General features: G+C 41.6%; 2 protein-coding genes across 5 annotated transcripts in view; one reads left to right on the top strand and one right to left on the bottom strand.

The window, feature by feature from the left end:
• Positions 1-9,004, bottom strand: part of RTL4 (retrotransposon Gag like 4) — a 326,961-nt gene extending 317,957 nt beyond the window's left edge. For 2 of the 4 annotated variants that reach the window (XM_070606147.1, XM_070606151.1), the window contains exon 1: positions 8,839-8,976. The gene's annotated coding sequence lies outside the window, so the exon portion shown is untranslated. Of the gene's footprint in view, positions 1-8,838 lie in introns of all 4 variants that reach the window. The other 2 variants (XM_070606146.1, XM_070606148.1) reach the window with 2 other exon arrangements.
• A 60-nt stretch (positions 9,005-9,064) lies between these two features.
• The window catches only part of TRPC5 (transient receptor potential cation channel subfamily C member 5), a 270,884-nt gene continuing 261,404 nt past the window's right edge, over positions 9,065-18,544 (top strand). The window contains exon 1 of the mRNA XM_070603348.1: positions 9,065-10,034. The gene's annotated coding sequence lies outside the window, so the exon portion shown is untranslated. The remainder of the gene's footprint in view (positions 10,035-18,544) is intronic.

Here is an 18,544-nt window from a genome sequence, read left to right as displayed (position 1 = left end):
AGAAATCAAAATCAACAACAGAAGGAAAACAGGAAATTTCACAAACACCCAGAAATTAAACAGCAAACCCTTAAACAACAAAAGTATCAAAAAAGAAATCACAAGACAAAATTTTAAAATACCTTGAGAAGAGTGAAAATGAAAATGCAACATACTAAAAGTTATATGATACCACAAAAGCAATGCTCCAAGGGACATTTATATTATAAACACCTGTGTTAAAAAAAGCTCAAATCAATAACCTAACTTTATACTTTAAGGAACTAGAAAAAGAACAAACTAAACCCAAAGCTAGCAGGAGTAAGGAAATAATAAAGACTAGAGAAGAGATAAATAAAACAGGGAATAGAAAAACAATAGAGGAAATCAACCAAAGAAAAAGTAATTTCTTTGAAAATATCAACAAAACTAATAACATTTAGTTAGATTGACTAAGAAAAAAAGGGAAGATTCAAATTACTAAAATCAGAAATGAAAGTGGGGCCATTACTACCAACCTTACAGAGATAAAAAGAATTATAAGAAATAAATGAATAATTATATACAGAGAAATTCGACAACCAAGATGAAACAGATAATTTCCTAGAAACACACATCCAAACTGACTCAAGAAGAAATAGATATTCTGAACAGATCTATAACAAATAAAGGGATTGAATCAGTAATCAAAAATGTCCCAAAGAAAAGCCCAGCATCAGATGGCTTCACTGGTGAATTCTATCAATATTTAAAGAAGAATTAACACCAGTCCTTGTTAAACTCTTCCAAAAAATAGAAAAGGATAGAAAACTTCCTAACTCATTCTTTGAGGCCAGCATTACTCTGATTCCAATGCCAGATCAATACATTACAAGAAGACAAAGCTATAGGCCAATATACTTGCAAATATCCTCAACATAACACTAGTAAACCGAATCCAGTAGCATATTAAAAGTATTATACACCATGACTAAGTAGGATTTATCTCAGGAATGTAAGGTTGGTTCTACACATAAGGTTGGCTCAAGAAAACCAATCAATACATCAAATTAACAGAATGAAGGTAAAACTCCATGATAGTCTCTATTAACGAAGAAAAAGAGCATTTGCCAAAACTCAACACCCTTTCATGATAAAAACACTCAACAAACTAAGAATAGAAAGGAACTTTGTCAACCTGATAAAGGGCATTTACAAAATACCCACAGATAACATTATATTCAATTATGAAGAATTGAAGCTTTCCCCCCAAGATCAAAAACAAGACAAAGATGCCCACTTTCCTCACTTTTATTCAACATTGTACTGAAAGTTCTAGCCAGAGCAATTTGGCAAGAAAAAGAAACAAAAGGCATCTGAATTGGAAAGGAAGAAGTAAAACTATTTCTATTCACAGATGATATGATCTTATATATAGAAAAAATCCTAAAGAATACATAAAACAACTATTAGAGCTAATAGATGAATTTGACAAAGTTGCAAGTTGTACAAGATTAACATGAAAAATCACTTGTCTTTCTATAAATTAGGATATATATCCCTACACATTAGGAAAGAACAATCCAAAAATAAAATTAAGAAAACAATTCAGGGGCTGGCCCCGTGGCCAAGTGGTTAAGTTCACACGCTCTGCTACAGCAGCCCAGGGTTTCTCTGTTTTGGATCCTGGGTGCGGATATGGCACCACTCATCAGGCCATGTTGAGGCAGCGTCCCACATACTACAACTAGAAGGACCCACAACTAAAATATGCAACTATATACTGGGGGGATTTGGGGAGAAAAAGCAGAAAGGAAAAAAAAGAAGATTGGCAACAGTTGTCAGCTCAGGTGCCAATCTTTAGAAAAAAAAGAAAACAATTTAATTTTCAACAGCATCGAAAAGAGAAAAATAGTTAGGAATAAATTTAACCAAGGAGTACAAGACTTGCACACTGAAAATTACAAAACACTGCTGAAAAATTTAAAGAAAACCTAAACTAATGGAAAGACACCACATGTCATATATTGGAAGAGAGTATTGTTAAGACGGAAATACTCCCCAAAGTGATCTACAGATTCAGTGTAATCACTATCAAAATCATAATGGCCTTTCTTTAAGAAATAGAAATGCTGATACTCAAATTTATATGGAATTACCCTGGACAGCAAATCAATCTTGAAAAAGAAGAACAATGTTGGAGAGCTCACACTTCCCTATTTCAAAACTTAATACAAAACTACATTAATCAAAAGAGTGTGGTATTGGCAGATGGATAAAATTAGACCAGTGGAATAGAATTGAGGGTCCAGAGATAAACCCATACATCTAGGGCAAATTGATTTTTGACAAGGGGTCAAGACCATCCAATAGAGAAAGAATAGTCTCTTCAATAAGTGATGCTGGGAAAACTAGATATTTGCATGCAAAAGAATGAAATTGGACCCCTATTTCACATCATAAACAAAAATTAACTCAAAATAAATCAAATACCTAAACATAAAAGCTAAAACCATAAAATGTTTAGAAGAAAACATAGAAGTAATCTTCATGACCTTGAATTATGTGATGGTTTCTTAAATATGACACCAAAAGCACAAGCAACAAAAGAAAAGCAGATAAATTGGATTTCATCAAAATTAAAACCTTTTGTGCATCAGAGTATACTACCAAGAAAGTAAAGACAACCTGCAGAATGAGATAAAATATTTGCAAATCATATATTGGATAAGAGTCCAGAATGCAGAATATATAAAGAAATCTTACAACTCAACAACTAACAGACAGTTGACTCAATTAAAAAATGGGCAAAGAACTTAAATAGACATTTCTCTAAAAAATACATACATTGGCCAACAAGCACATGGAAAAGTGTTCAACATAACTAATCATTAGGGAAATTCAAATCAAAATACAAATAATATACCACTTCACACCCACTAGGATGGTTGTAATGTAAAAAATGGAAAATAACAAGTGTTGACAAGGATGTGAAGAAATTGGGACCACTGTACAACATTGGTGGGAATGTAAAATGGTGCAGCCACTATGGAAAGCAGTTTGGAGTTTCCTCAAGCAGTTAAACATAGAATCGCCATGTGACTCAGCAATTCCACTCCTAAGGATGTACCCAAAATAACTGAAAACATGTATTCAAACAAATCCTCGTACACAAATGTTCAGAGCATCATTATTCATAATAGCCAACCAAAATATGGTTGCTATGAATTGAAGGTGTCCCCCCAAAATTCATATGTCGAAGCCCTAATCCCCAATGTGATGGTATTTGGAGGTGGAGCCTTTGGGAGGTAATAAGGTTTAGATGAGGTCATGAGAGTAGAGCCCCCATGATGGAATTTGTGCCTTTATAAGAAGAGACTAGAGAGCAAGCACTCTCACTCTCTCTCTCTCTCTCTCTCTCTCTCTGTGTGTGTGTGTGTGTGTATCTCTCTGTCTCTCATCCCCTCCCTCTGCCATGTGAGGGCACAGCAAGAAGGCAGCCGTCTGCAAACCAGGAAAAGGGCCTCACCAGACACAGAATCTGCTGGGATCTTGATCTTGGAATTCTTAACCTCAAAACTGTGACAAATAAACGTTATTATTTAAGCCACTTAATCTATGGTATTCTGTTATAACAGCAAGAACTGACTGAGACAGTAATATACCCATACAATAGAATATTATTCAGTCATAAAAAGGAGTGAAGTACTGATACATGCTGGAACATGGATAAACCTTGAACACGTTATGCTAAGTGAACATGCCAGACACAACAGGTCACATAGTGTATGATTCCACTTATATGAAATATCTAGAAGAGCTGAATCCATAGAGACAGAAAGCAAATTAATTGCTGCCAGTGGCTAGAGGAGGGAGGAATGGGGAGTGACTGATTAATGGGTACAGGATCTCCTTTCGGGGTGATGACAATGTTTTGAAAGTAGATTGAGATAAAGGTTGCACAACATGTGAACATACTAAATGCCTCTGAATTGCACAGTGTAAGATGGTTAATTTTACATTATGTGTCACCTCAATACAAAAAAGGCAGAAAGGGAGAAGAAGGGAAATTAACAATCATTGAGCTACAGCTGTATATTAGACTGTGCTAAGCTTATGTATTACCTAATTAAATCCACTAAACAACTCTGTGAATCATTATCCCCATTTTAGAGATGAGCAAGCCAAGGTTCATGTAACCTAATTTCCATAACTATTAAGACATGGAGCTGGAATTCAAACCTAGGTCTGTCTGACTCCAAAGATTACATTCTCTAGCACAACTCACTCCCAGAACCTTCCATAGAAAACCACTCTGCCCATGAGGACCTGGGTCATTGCTCAAGAATAAAGCACAGCTCACCAGATATTCCTTCACACCAACCAATCCTCCAGAGAAAAATATTCAAATTAAAATTTTATTTTTGTACCAAGCCCTCCCTAAAATAAAAAAATTACCTATTCTTGAAAATGGAAGGGGAAACAAACGTTCTCTGTCGTCCTCCCAGCCTCCAAAGATTTACAAGGCTTGACTTACAATCGGGGTGATTGCAGGGGCCCCAGGAAGCTTTATCCCAAAGAAACACCTGTCCCCTCATGCTTAAACTTTATCTACAAAGGAGATAGAGCCTTTCTTTCCCCAAAATTTAAAAAAAGGCTGAAGATAGTGCTACACTAGAGAGAGGGAGCGCACTAGTATTTTGATTAGGGCAGATCATATCATTCCATTAGGGCAGATTTTAATAAGCTGAGGAGGGGGCGGGCAGAATAAAGACTAAACCTGCCCTTCCTAAGGCCACACAGACAGTCAGTAACAGGGCAGCAAGACTTGACTGGAGTCTTGTCTCTGTCACCAACTCACAGAACCTCAGGCAAGGCCCATCTCACTGGCCCAATGTTCTCTAATGTTCTTTGATTCTTTAATTCCACTTTATAAATTTGCCCAGGGCCAGCCCTATTTGCATTCCTATTAATGGTAAGCACATCAAAGTCCTTAGCTAATCCATGAAGTGTGGTGCTGTTTACATTTATTTTATTAAGATTAGTCATTATTTAAGGCCTTATGCCTTGATTACAGGGATCCTGTTGCGACATAAGAATTTAAACATACTTTTGAAATGTGAAACATGTTTTCAATCACTTACAGCCATTCATGGTCTCATTTCAGGCCAAACTTTTATTTAAATACATAATTAGTCTTGGCCAGAAAGTCATAATTTATGAATATACAAAGTTTAAATGTGCTGATTATTGGTCTTTATAAGTGACATGCTGCTATATATATGCATGGTATTTGGCTAGGAGTTATTCAAAGCAAGTGACATTGATGTAGGTCTGGCTCGCTGGAAACTTATTTTCTAAGGCAGGAGCTTACTCAGCTGATTTTGAACAGATATTCCACACTTCCTCCCATGTTTTCCTTTGCTGAATTCCTGATCAGGATCCTACAACTCACATTTGTGTTGTTTGACTTCCTGGTGCAGAGATACTGCTGAGTGTTAAAACTCACAATCACTCCGAGACATTTTTTTCAATACTGCACAGTATTTTAAGAATCATCTCTTCTTCCATTTCATTTCCTTTGCCTTTGCCATTGTTGAGTATTTCTCTAATATGCAGGTAACGAGAAGCGTTTTGCATTGTAAATAAAAACCTGCCTTCAAACTGCTCAGTTGGTTAAAGCCTTGTGATGTTGTGGTCATTTCGATGCTGGATCCATTATTACGGCATAAGTGCCATATATAGAGAAGTCGCAAAAAATTTCAGTGTGGGGCTAAGTAATTAGCAAGACAAAGAGAAATCTTCCTAAGACAGAACCTTAAAGAATAAGTTACTCTTTGGGGACAAAAGGGAAACAAAAAAGGGAGAAAGCCAATTTGGATTCAATCCAGAAACTAGTTACCCACGAAAATTTGTAACCCTTTCCCTTTGGGGACATAAATGTCAGTAGTTTCTTATTATATTGAAGGCTGGGGTTATGCCTTATAGATCTTTGCTATAATCAACACCTCACTCATAGTGAGTGCTCAACAAAAGTTAGATGCTGATGGGGATGTGGTAACGATTATAACAATGAATTCAACCATTTGTCAAAATTTATTAATTTGTGAAGACTCATTTTTATGCTGTTTCCTCACAAAATATTCCATATTTTCTGAGATTCTGTTCAAGATCTGGACATGCCATGTGGGTAAAATTAAGGCAAAATATGGTCTTTGAAATGTGACACTACCTTAAATGGTAGTGGTTCTCAATGGGGAGGGTGATTTGCCCCCAGGGGACATTTGGCAATGTCTGAAGATATTTTGGGTTGTCACAAGGTAAGAGGTGTTATTGGCATCTAGTGGATAGAGGCCAGGGATGCTGTTAAATATCCTGCAATGTACAGGACAGCCCCCTACAACAAGAAATCATCTGGCCAAAAATGTCAATAGTGCTCAGGTTGAGAAATTCTACTTAATAGGGAAAAGAAAATACCTTTACTCTCTGGATTCTTCATATCAGTCTCTTTTTGCTTATGATATTACACTAAAGTCTTTATATCCCACTTACCACTACGGTCAAAGCTACAAGAAGAGCAGAGAAAAGAGAGGGTTCCTGAATATCTAAGTCTCATTTGCACTCTGACAGTCATATCCGGATGGTGTTTGAATAAGCCAGACCATGTGAGTGAACCTCACCTAGAAGCCAGGTAGACATGGGCTTAAAGTATCCATGGTAGCTTCCATTTTGGGCTTTGAACCACTCTTGCAGTTGTGGCCTCTGGTTGCAAACTGCTCTGGGAAAGTCCAAACAGACATACACTCTCAGCCACCAAGTAGAAAACCTGAATATTTACATATCCCCAGAGAAGATGAGCTACCCAGCCTCAAGGCTGACAAGCAACCTAGGAAAGCTTGGGCTCTTGTCAAAAGTCAGCTTCTTAATTGCCCTAGGAGATCCTCCCATAGGTTTGTCCTGTAATTCATACAGTAATGCCTGACATTTGCATGGTGCTTTTAACTTTGGAAAAAGTTTTCCTTTGCATGTCCTTGATCTCCTGAAAACATTAGCAGGGTGGAGAAGGAGCAGGTAGAAAAATTTGAGTCTCATCCACAATCCACTGAGAAAGCACCAAAATTCAAAAACACCCATAATTCTCATATGTTAAAGACAACTGCACTGTATATAGGACCTTTGAAGGAGACCACTCACAAGAACAGGGCTCTCCTTCTCCCTGGGCACTGCCCCTGGTTACATCCTAGGCTTGGAATAGAAGCAAAAATGGCCACAGCCACAGCAATTTGGTCAGAGAAAGGGAGATGCCCCAAAGTCTTGCCCAGAGCCACACATTTTACTCACCCCTCGCATCAAAGGAGGGACCAGCTTAATCACAACATAGACCTCTTTTATTTGGGAGGCTGTACATTCGAGGTTGCTAGCCACAGTAAAACTGCTTTCGAATGGGAGAAAAGCAAAAATTTTTCAGAATCAAGTGATTTTTTTTTCATCTACATGATTGACTGATCTTTAGAAAGGCTTTCTGAAGTGTTTAAACAGTAGGGGGGTGGAGGCCCCACCATCACCCCTGCACCCCCATCTTACACACAAATACAAACTGTTCATCCCCCAAAGCAATACTTTTCTACAATGCCTTGCTTTCACACAAAAGCTTAATACTCTCCAGAATATTGGGCCACCTCGGGGCTAAGAGGACCAAGGACAACAGAAAAACTTGTCTTGCTTGGTGCACCAAGAGACTTTCCCAGGGTAGTCAAGCAGAGTTGCTAGGGCTCCCATTAAACATTACTATGCCAGCTTCCCCGGCACAGCAGTGGAAACAGCCATTTAGGCAAGGCAGAGGGTTCTGTCTCTTTGGGGAGCTCCACTGCTCGCAGTGTGTGCTCAGGAGGATAAGGCGAGAGCGAGAGCGGGAAGTGCAGCGGAGCTTTCAGTGAGCTTCGGATTGTTCTGAGGATGGGGAGGGAAAAGGGTTTCAGGTAACTAGCTCAGCGTCCAGAAAGGCAGAGCCTTGCACCCCACTTTCTGGAGCGAAGTAGTGAAGGAGATAAAAGACAAAGCCGATTTGGGGCTGTGCAGCCGGGCCCGGAGATGCTGCCAGCTAGCGGACCTAAGCGCCTCCAGGTTGCAAGGTAGAAGTCTCAAGCTTGTGGTGGGGGTGGGGCCATTCAGCCGGTTCCAGGAGTGTTTAAGCGGGTCAGCGGCGTTCTGGGAGCCAGAGTATAGGATGAGAGGCGGGGGTGGTATGGTGCCTCACGTGACACGAAGGCGCAAAGATCAAAGAGTCGCCCAAGTGACCAGTGACACCGCCGCCCCCAGGCACACACAAAGACGCCACTACCGCCACTAAGCAACTTACTCCCTGAGCCTACAAATACCACTATCTGTCCTCACTCCCTTCAATCTAGGCTGCGACTTGGAAGACTGACTCTATGGGCGAAAGGGAGACTGATGGGAGAATCGGGCTGTGCTCTCAAGCTCCCTGCACTGGGTTAGACTAGACCTGTCAGGGATCGAAGCCAGTCCAAGACGACCCCAGATCAGCCCCTGATGACTCAAGGTCCCGCTGTCCTGCTGTCTGCTGGCCACTCGCCTGAGCTCACGGTGGCTCAACTCCCCTTCCCCAGGATGACCCGTGGCTGCCGGCGCAGCCCCACCACAGCCAGCCCAGAGCCTAGGCTGAGAGGGGTGGGTGGCGGTCACTGTCCAAAGCAGGGGACACTCAGGCCAAAGGGGCAAAGAGAGACTCTACAAGCCAGGCGCCCTGAGGAGTTCCGGTCCCCTCAACCCGCACCCGTGCTCAGCCCCCCAGTCTCTGCCGCCACCCATGGGAGGAGGAAGCCCAGGGAGAGCAAACGAACGAAACAGAAAATTCCGTACCGAGGGGGGAGAGATGAGACGGTGGGACGGGGCAGCGGGGGCTGACTTGGGGTTGCGGCTTCGGCTTCCTTCCACCCCTGGCCACCGAGCTGCAGAGAAGGCAGGAGCTGCTGCCCCTGCAGGCTGCCCCGTCCTCCCTCTTTCCCTCCCCCCTCCCCGCCTCCCCCGCCCCGCCCCGCCCGCCCCTGCCGAGTGCGGGGAGTGTGTGAGGCAACGGCCCTGGGCTGGGGGAGGTGAGAGGTGCTTTCGCCAACCGCGGCGGTCTCCCCCCACTCCCTCACACACAGACACACACACACACACACACACACACACATCACAACCGCGACGGGTTCTCCGCAGCTAGCAGCCACCCAAAGGGAGGGAGAAAGAGAGAACAGGAGCAGAGGGAAGCCGGGAGCAGATAGAAGAGAAAGGAAGAGCTCAGGGTTGGACATTTTTGGAGCTAGGGGTGGGGAGGAGAAAGGGAGCGCACCTCCTCGATTTTCCCCTCCCCACCCCTCTTTGCTTCTCTCTTCCCTTCGTTGTATAGCATTTTCCAGAAGCAGCAGCAGAAGGGGACAGAAACCTCTAGTCTAGAAAGATTTGGAGGGGTGGCTGGGGCTCCTGTCAGCCGCTACCTAGCAGCTGGAGCTTGAGTGTGCGTTTGTGCGTGTAAGAGTGTGAATGCGGTCTCTCTCGCTCTCTCTCGCTCTCTCTCCCTGTTTCTTCTCTCTCTCTCCCTCACACTCCGGTGTGTCAGCTACCTCTGTCAGTTTCCCCTGTCAGTTTCTTCCCTTGCTCTTATTGTGTGGCTGGCTGTGTGGAGGCAGTGCGTGCGTTTGAAGGCGCCGCGGTTGGATCAGAGAGCCGGGAGAAGCGAGCGAGAATAAGGCAGGGGCGCAGGTAGAGCAAAGAGTTTCGGGGCGCTGACAAAGGCGAAAGGTGAGGAGGGCCGGCCAGCCACAGGGAAGTTTGGGAATAACTGAGGAGCCAAGGGAGAAACCAAGGTAGGAGCCAGCACTTGCGCTCTTCGCCACACCCCGCCCCTTTCCTTGTGCTCATTCGGCCACCGGCCGGCAGCCTCCAGGCCCGGGGCTGTCCCAGGCGGCTGCTTTTCGCGCGCCGCGGGAGACGAGTCCGGTAAGGCTGCTGCACCACGCGCCCTAGCTGGTGGACACCAGACGACGCAGATCGAAGAAATCACTTGGCCTGGGGTAAGTGGACAGGTGGCCCCGCGCCCTCTACTTCGAGGAGCGCTGCCAAGGGGCGGCGAGATGCCGGTTGAGTCAAGGTGCTGGGATGCTGAAGGCTGGGAGGCGCTGGCTGGCTGGCTGTGGGCTGGGGTGGTGGGGAGCAGAGGGAAGCCAGCAACAGATTGTTTTTGGACACAGGGAGAAAGATGCGATGAGGTGAAGCTCTGTGGGTGTTAAGACAAAGTGGCTCTTAGCAATGACCAAAAACGTCCTTTTCATTCGGGATGTTCTCCAAAACCAGAGCTTTGCCCTCTTCCTGAACAGTGATCTGCTCCATCCCTGGGGAACCTGCTGTCAGGCATCCTTGAAATAGGTCTGGGAGATGGACTTGGGAATCAGGACACTGGTCATTTTGCCAAAAGCCACTTTAAGATGCAAAAAACCAGGGGTGAGCCGGTGAGGGTGAAGGCTCCGGGACCAGAGCCCCCATCCACCTTCTTTCTGCTTTGTATCCTTCAAACTTAAGGAATGGCCATATTCATTTTCCTGGTTTCCTTAAAGGAACCAGGATGCAAATAGGGGGACATCAGTCAGATCTCTGCTCCAAAGCGGACACTCCCTTCCCCCCAAACACACACACTGACATAGACAAACACTCATGATCATACCCCACACACACAGGTACTGAGCTGTATTCACAGATCCTGATCTTTCTCCATGGTCTCTAAGAATGAGACTGGGAGAAGGGCTTTTTCCCCATTGCCAACTTAGGCTTTTCTGGCCCATAGTCAGGTACTTAGTGATGACCGAATGGCTAACAAGGTTATCACTCCCTCACGAAAAGCCTGGAGCGGGGAAACCAGCCTGGAAGACAGGATCTCTGAACTTTACCTGACTTTATTATATGAGTAGGAGAGACACAGACTAATCAATAATGATCCCCTTAGAGAGTGTGTGTGGGCCCTGGCTTCAAATGAGAAATAATCACTACATTGACATGGCACCCAGACCCACTTGTCTATTGCCATATATTTATCTTCATGGCATTTAGCAAATACGGCAAGTTTATAGATCAGCATTCAAAATTGTCAATTGTCGGTCTCACGCATTTTTTAGTTTTCTACAGATGATCTATATCATGTCTCCTTTTTCATAGACTCTTAAAAAGCTGAGATATAAATGATGTCAAATGGTACCTTTCACCCAGCCTTCAAAACCTGCTTATTCCAAATCAAAAGGCGTGGAAATACAATCAGATAGGACCAAGTTGGTTTCAAAGCAAATATTTAGCCTGAGATAAAGGAAACTCACAGAGTCAAGAAGAGCCTCTGTCACTCTGTTTGCAAGATTGAAGGAAAAACTGATTACCACCCGAAATCTACTTTTTGGTCCGTGGGACATGCTGCTTTCATGAAGTTTCACCATATATACATATACAGTATTTGTGTGTGTGTGTGTGTGTATGTGTGTGTGTGTATTTTTTCAAGAACCCAGATCAACCTCGTACAATCTGGGCTCTGTGTCGCTGTAGCAGAGAGGGGAGCATTTGAATTTGTGCTTCCAAAACACCAATGCTCTTCTGTTAAACTCTCTATTTATTACCCTGTTACCAGAATACAATGAATTACCTCCTTCCAACTCAGCAAATTAAAGAAACAGATTCTGCATTAAGTGGAACTGTTATGTTGCATCAGGCAATTTGTTCTAATGCTCACTGCCGAGAAACAGAACAGAACAAGGATTACTCAAGTAGAATCTAAAAAGGTGCCCATTCTGTTACTTTTTTAGGCAATTGTAAGCAAATATCTTCTTAGATAGGTTAAAATTACGCTTTCCCATAACTAGCAAAGAGCAGGTTGCAGACAGGTAGGAAAGAACTGGCAGCTTCATACTTGGAGAAGAACTGTAAGTGTCAACACGGATGAAGCGTAAGGTGTAGGTCTTTGCACTGTTCTTGGTGATGTGAGTATCTGGCTGTCAGAGTGGGTCCTGATCCATGGTTCCTCAGGGGACAAGGAGGTGAGCAGTGCAGAGATCCAGAACCAATGCAGTCCCCAGCTGTGTTGACACAGGTTCACCTGGCTTTAGTGTGTGCTCCAACATAGAGACCTGGACCAGATGATATCTGCCATCTCTACCAGCTATAAGAGCCATAGTCTTATGAGTCCTTTCTTTCTAGAATTAACAACTGAAACCAGAATGACATACAGAACCACAGCGCTTAGAGAAAGCTGGGCCGGAAAATTAGAGACGCTGTGGGGAGGAAGAGGAGAGGGACAGCAGAGAACTCAAAGATGTTTTGAAACACATACAAAGAAAACCATCCAGAAGTTTGCTTTCTCTGGCTTTGGCTGAGGATAGAATTAGTCCAGAAAATTGATTCAGATGTAAAGCACCCTAAAATTGCCCACGATTTGCCTTGTAAACACTGAGTAAACAGTGATAGAATTCCTTAGAACCAGAGAATTGGGAGCATTGAAGTACGTTTTCACTTTTGCCATCTCATTTCACTCCTTAGCATATTAAATTCCAACCTGTGAGCCATTCGGGTGCTTAATTATCAAATGGATATTTTAAGCATATCATGCTACTTCCCTCCAGCCTGCTTCCCAGATATTCTAGTTTGTCTTTTGCCATGGCTCCATCACTCAAGGAGAGGGACCAAAACATTTCTGCCTGCTTTACTTCTGCCAAAGATTCTTGCTTTCAGCTAAGTACACCAAGCCATTCAGAAGCCTCTTGTTAGCTGGTGGGGATATAAGGGTCAGAACCTTTCTCCCCAAACCACCCTGTGCCCCAAGGTGCCACCAACCTCATCTGGCCTGGTCATTTTCCAGGTTTTCAAGGAAGGGTATGACAAAGTTTGCAGCCTGAAGCAGAAGTGATGCTTTATTCTAGGCAGAAGTTGCAGCTAATCAACCCCAGATCAGAGCTAAGCTGTGGCTAGCCTCTGAGTCCAGAGCTTAGTAGCTAAGGTTTCTGTAGTGTCAACCTTTCTACAAGTCATGCAGCTTTTATTCTATTGATGGGTTTCTTAAGTCCTTTGTCCAGTGAGACTAACTGGTCTATCCCAATAGCAAAGAATGAGTCCTGAGTGACTCAGCTGTGGTCTCATAAACAAGCGCATACATCGTGCTCAACTGAGCAAGAACAAATGATTTAAAAATAAAAAAAGCTGGTAGGACTAAGCAAAAACTGCAACTTACTGGGTCAAGGGAACTTGCAAAGTTCCTTGGGTTTGGTTCTCCATCACCCATTGTGGAGCTGGAGCTCAGATGCTGGTGGCTGATGCAATTGGCCCAGGTTTTGCCTTAGCAAAGGCAAAGGAAGCACTGATAGTGAGAAACAAGGAGGGATGTCGGCAAGGTCCAATCCCCTCATTTCACCCATAGAGAAACTGAGTCCCAGAGAGTAGAAATGACTTGCTTAAATCTCACAACTAGCTACTGACAGAATTAACCAGAACCCAGGACTGCCTGCTAGTACTGAATACATTTCCTAAAGCGCTCTGGAGATCTTTCCAAGAAATTGAGAGGAAACTAAAGCCAAGTTTATCAAGATTACAACCGTCTACTTTCATCCCATATTTATATTTCCATGTTTATTGCATATCTTTGTGACTTGCCTTTTCACCCACCACCTGCCCCCAACACACACACACACACACACACACACACACACACACTCCTATCTTGCTAGATAAGAAAACATGGTATATGCCTACAACTAGCATATTCAGGTTTCAGGCGGAGGGCAGAATTAAACATGACAAAGATTTAGCTTCTCACACTTACCTGGCTAATGTGGCTTAGACCACCAACAGCAAGGCATCTAGAAAACCCAGTCTCTGCTGCTCCCTATTAGTTTTGAGGAAAGGAAGCTAGTGAAATCCAGTGATTCTAGCTCTGAATCTCAGAATCAGCACCCATAAATGTGCATGCATACACACACACACACACACACACATTCACATACTTCCTGAAAAATTAAAACAAAGGAACTAGAAAAGACAAGGCAGATGGTTTTTATGGTAGAGTAGGAGAAGAAGGAAGGTTTGCCGGGGGTGCTGTTTCCTGCCTCCATTCTTTAGCCTTGATGCCTGGTTTCCTTTAATCCCACCCTAGTTTCTTTTAATATCTGAGAAAATAGGCCGATGCAAACATGTCTATTACAGCCCAGAAGGATGATATGAAGAACTTCCACATTATGTTGAGGATATCACAAGTTTAGGAAACAGAGGCAAGGATGGAGTGCGCTAGGGCCTTGCTGTTCCAAGTGTGGTCCTCGCACCAGCAGCACCACCAGCACCACCATCCCCTGGGAGCTATTTATAAATGCAGAGTCTTAGACCCTTCCTCAGACCTACTGAATTGGAATCTGATTTTTAAGAAGATCCCCAGTGATTTGTTTGCATACCAAAGTTTGAGAAGTGCCAGGCTAGAGCTAATCCCAAAAAACAACTGAAAGTCATTTGAAAATAAACAATTACCTACTGGCCATGTAGGGACAATTCATGCAACTTATCACTTAAAAAAATAATAATGTAAACTTTCGCCAGCCAACTTCTCTTGTTATCCAGTGTAAAAGCCTTAAGTGTGGGCAAGAGAGTTGATTCAAATGGGGTCAGACCATAGGCTTGTTCTGTTTACCAGGAGAACCTAGGTTTGGGAACTCACACAGACCTGAATTCAAATACTGGTCCTGCCCGCAAATAACTAGCTGTGTAAACTTGTACGAAGTACTTTGTCCTGAATCTCAGATTCCTCACCAGTGTAAAGGGATTAATAATAATACCCACTGATAATGAGTTTTTATGAAGATTAAATGAGCCACTATAACCCTGGCATATTGTGAACAAGAAATACATGGAAAATATTATTATAATTAATATGATTTGGCCAATGATTTTAGTTTGCTAGGAAACTAGCCACTGGATGTGATGTCTTTGGGCACCTAGGATCTATTTCTAATTGGTGTGAATCACATTGGGCTTTCCACAGATAGAATACTAAGAAAGCCACACAAAAGTAAAATATATTTTAACAGAATAGAGACCCAAAAACAATATTATTCAGAAAGAATTACAGGTGTCCTTGGTGAAATCACTTCATAGAATAAGACTGAAGTTTGAAGTGACCCTAGTCTATATGGCATGTCTCAAAATTACCAAGTTAGAAAGTTAGTGATGAGGCTCTTTCTGCATGTTTTCATGTATATACAGCAGGCAAACACGTGCACATACAGACATACACAAATAAACATACACACACATGTGTCCTTCATTGGAGCAAATGTGAAAAAAATCAGGTCTGAAATAGCATTCTAGGGCTGGAAGTAAACATTAGTGGATTATTTCTGGCCTAAAAACAATCTGTAAAATGAATGAATAATAAATCCTACTTCATAGGATGGATATGAGATGATTTGGGTAAAAGAAATTATGTAGGTAAAAACATAGCAGAGAAATTCAGTATTTTTAAATCTTAGCCCACAAAAGGGACAGAAATATTATATATAAATCTCCAGGTAAGCTACAATGATTTTTCCCCCAGAAGGTAATGACTTGCTGTTAGTGAAGAAATACTTGAAGAAATCTTACAAAGGTCAGCTCAACAACAGCAGTTAACACCTAGAGAGTGCTCAGTTATGTGCCAAACATTTTACATGCAGTATCTCATTTAAACCTCACAAAACTCCATGGAATAGGTACATTGTCATCTTTATTTTAAAGATGAAATTGAACCTCAAAGCAATTAAGTAACTTGTTCATTTTATAGTTTATGAACTTAGCACTATACCTATCACTATTTTACAGGTGAAAAAAAATGAGCAACTCCCAATTCCTCCCAGCCCTTAGTGTTCCCTATTGACCCAATTTTCTCACCTATAAAATATGGTATAGTACCTATAAAGTAAAATAATTCTATAAATTCCAATAAATTTTATAAATACCGATAAATCATTAAGCACTTGATTCTCTAAAGACTTATTGATTGGCATATGAAATCTGGGCAGCCTGATTGCAAAGATGCAGACAGGCACCACAACCTCTGGGTCCTAGTCCTTTGGCATGTTTGAGGCCTCCAGCTTCTATTGAAACTGAGGTTGCCAGACATCCATTGATTTTCAAGAGAATCAGATGAGTGTGGCATCGATAATCTTGTAGTAGACAATATAGATCACTAATTTCTAAGATTTCTGTGGTCACCCTAAATTAACAATAGCAATTACTATCAATTATTGAGCATACTTGTATTAGTCTTCTATTGCAGCTGTAACAACCACAAATTTAGCAGTTTAAAACAACACAAATTTATTATTGTTATCGTTTTATAGATCAGAAGTCTGACACAGGGACCACTGAGCTAAAATCAAGGTGTCAGCAGGACTGCATTCACTTCTGGAAGCTCTAGGGGACAATCCATTTCCTTACTTTTTCAGGTTGTTGGCATAATTCACTTCCTTGCGATTATACGACTGAAGTCTCAATTTCTTTGCTGGCTGTCAGTTGAAGACCATTCCTAGCTTCTAGAGGCCACTCGCATTCCTTGTTCCACGGCTCCATTCCTCCAAGTTCAAAGCCAACCAGGGCAGATTCTCACACTTTGAATCTCTCCTGCTGCTTCTTCCTTTGCATCTCTCTCTGACTATTCTGCCTTCTTCTGCTGCTTTTAAGAGCATGTGTGATCACATCGGGCCCACCCCATAATCCAGGATAATCTCCCTATTTTAAGGTCATCTAATTAGCAACTTTAATTCCATCTGAAAAAAAAATCCCTTCTGCCATTTAACATTAACAAAGTCACAGGTTCTGGGGGTGTGTTGACATATTTAGACAGCCATTATCCTGCCTACCACAATCTTCTATGTGTTGAATGCTACAAATACATTATCTTAGATAATCTTCAATATAGTCTCTATATGATAGCTATTATTATTCTCATTTAACAGATGAGGAAACAGGATTGGGCAAGTTAAGTGGTATTCCTGATACGGCACAGCTAGTAAATGGTGGAGGCAGGATTGAAACATAGGTCTCTCTTCATCCGAATCTTACATATTCCCCTTGGCATGTATTATACTGCCTCCTCGTTGTCAGAAAGCTCTTTTGGTTGTTGTTTTTGTTTTCCTTGTTGTTATTTTGTTTTGTGTGTTCTCTTTTTTATTTACATTTTTGAAGAGCTAATTTGTCCATTGTTCAAAAATCAAAATATTTAAAAGAGTATTCAGTGAAAAAGCCTGCTCCCACTCTGCTTCCCATCTACTTGGTTGCCAACATCCCTCCCCCATTTTATATTTTTCCTTCTAGAACTTATGAATGAAAATATAAGTAACTATGTACTGATATTCAGAAAGATCTTTATATCGTAACAAAATCTCTCAAACTACAGCTCAAATCCATTTTGTCCTTTCTGCGTTCTCACTACAGTGCAACTTTGAAAGAACTAACATCTGTGTTAAGGGACAGACCTTTGGGCCAATCAGTCAACCAAGTAACTGGTGACTATGCTCACTTTCTAAAATGCTTCCTAGTCACTTTGGCCCCATGATGCTCACCTGAATATTCTGTACATTATATAAACCTAATGCTTCAATATTGTTATATATCTCACCAATTTTATCTGAACATTCCAGAATCCTGGAATTCCAGGAAGTACAAACATGAGAGAGAGGGAGAAAGAAAGAGACGGAGAAAAAGGAGATGAATGTCTACAGTGCACTCTGGAGAAAAAACTGTAACAAATTCATGAAATACATTTATTATTCCATAAAGTAATGAGGTGATCACATTTTAGTAGAAATAAGCCCAATATCTTATTTATAAATAATATTTGAAAAATTGACACAGCTCTATCTAACTTGCAGAAGAATGTGGAACTATTACATAATTGTAAACGTTGAAACCAACTACCATACAATTGGGTAGCATTGTAATATGGCAACAGGCACAGAAAACAAAAGATGACAAGTTTGGTTTAAACAAAGAATTGAGTAAAACTGATAACAAAATCAATACACCATAATTAATTTTTGTTGTTATCCCTGCTATGGACATTCATCTGTAGCTGTAACTTAAGAACTACTTCTTCCCAGCATATCAGCTGTGTGCAACATATACTTGTCTTCCAGTAACACAGAGCAGAACATCTTATCATCCTCCTTTTTATTTCCTTTAAACCAGTGTTTTTCAAAATGTGAGCAATGATTCATTAATGTACTGTGAAATCAGTTTAGTAGTTCATCACCACTATTTTTAAATTAAATAGATTAAAAGAGAAAAATGTGAGTCACATGTAGTAAGAGTAAACATTGTTTCATGAAACTTTTGTTCAATAGTTTATATGTGTGAGTGCGCAAGTGTGTGTCTGTGTGCATATGCACATGTTCGTGTGTATATTGGGTCCAATGTAAAATGTTTTTCTTGCTGTGGGTTATTGTCAAAAAGTTTGATAGATATTTCTTTGAATGATTGGACCCACCGAGCAGATGTTATAAATAATCCTCCTAAATAAATGAATCTCTGCCTAAAC

Source organism: Equus przewalskii, chromosome X, assembly GCF_037783145.1.
Source record: "Equus przewalskii isolate Varuska chromosome X, EquPr2, whole genome shotgun sequence".
Classification (NCBI taxonomy): domain Eukaryota; kingdom Metazoa; phylum Chordata; class Mammalia; order Perissodactyla; family Equidae; genus Equus; species Equus przewalskii.
Note: the sequence above shows the minus strand (reverse complement) of the source record. Positions and strands in the feature narration are given on the sequence as shown.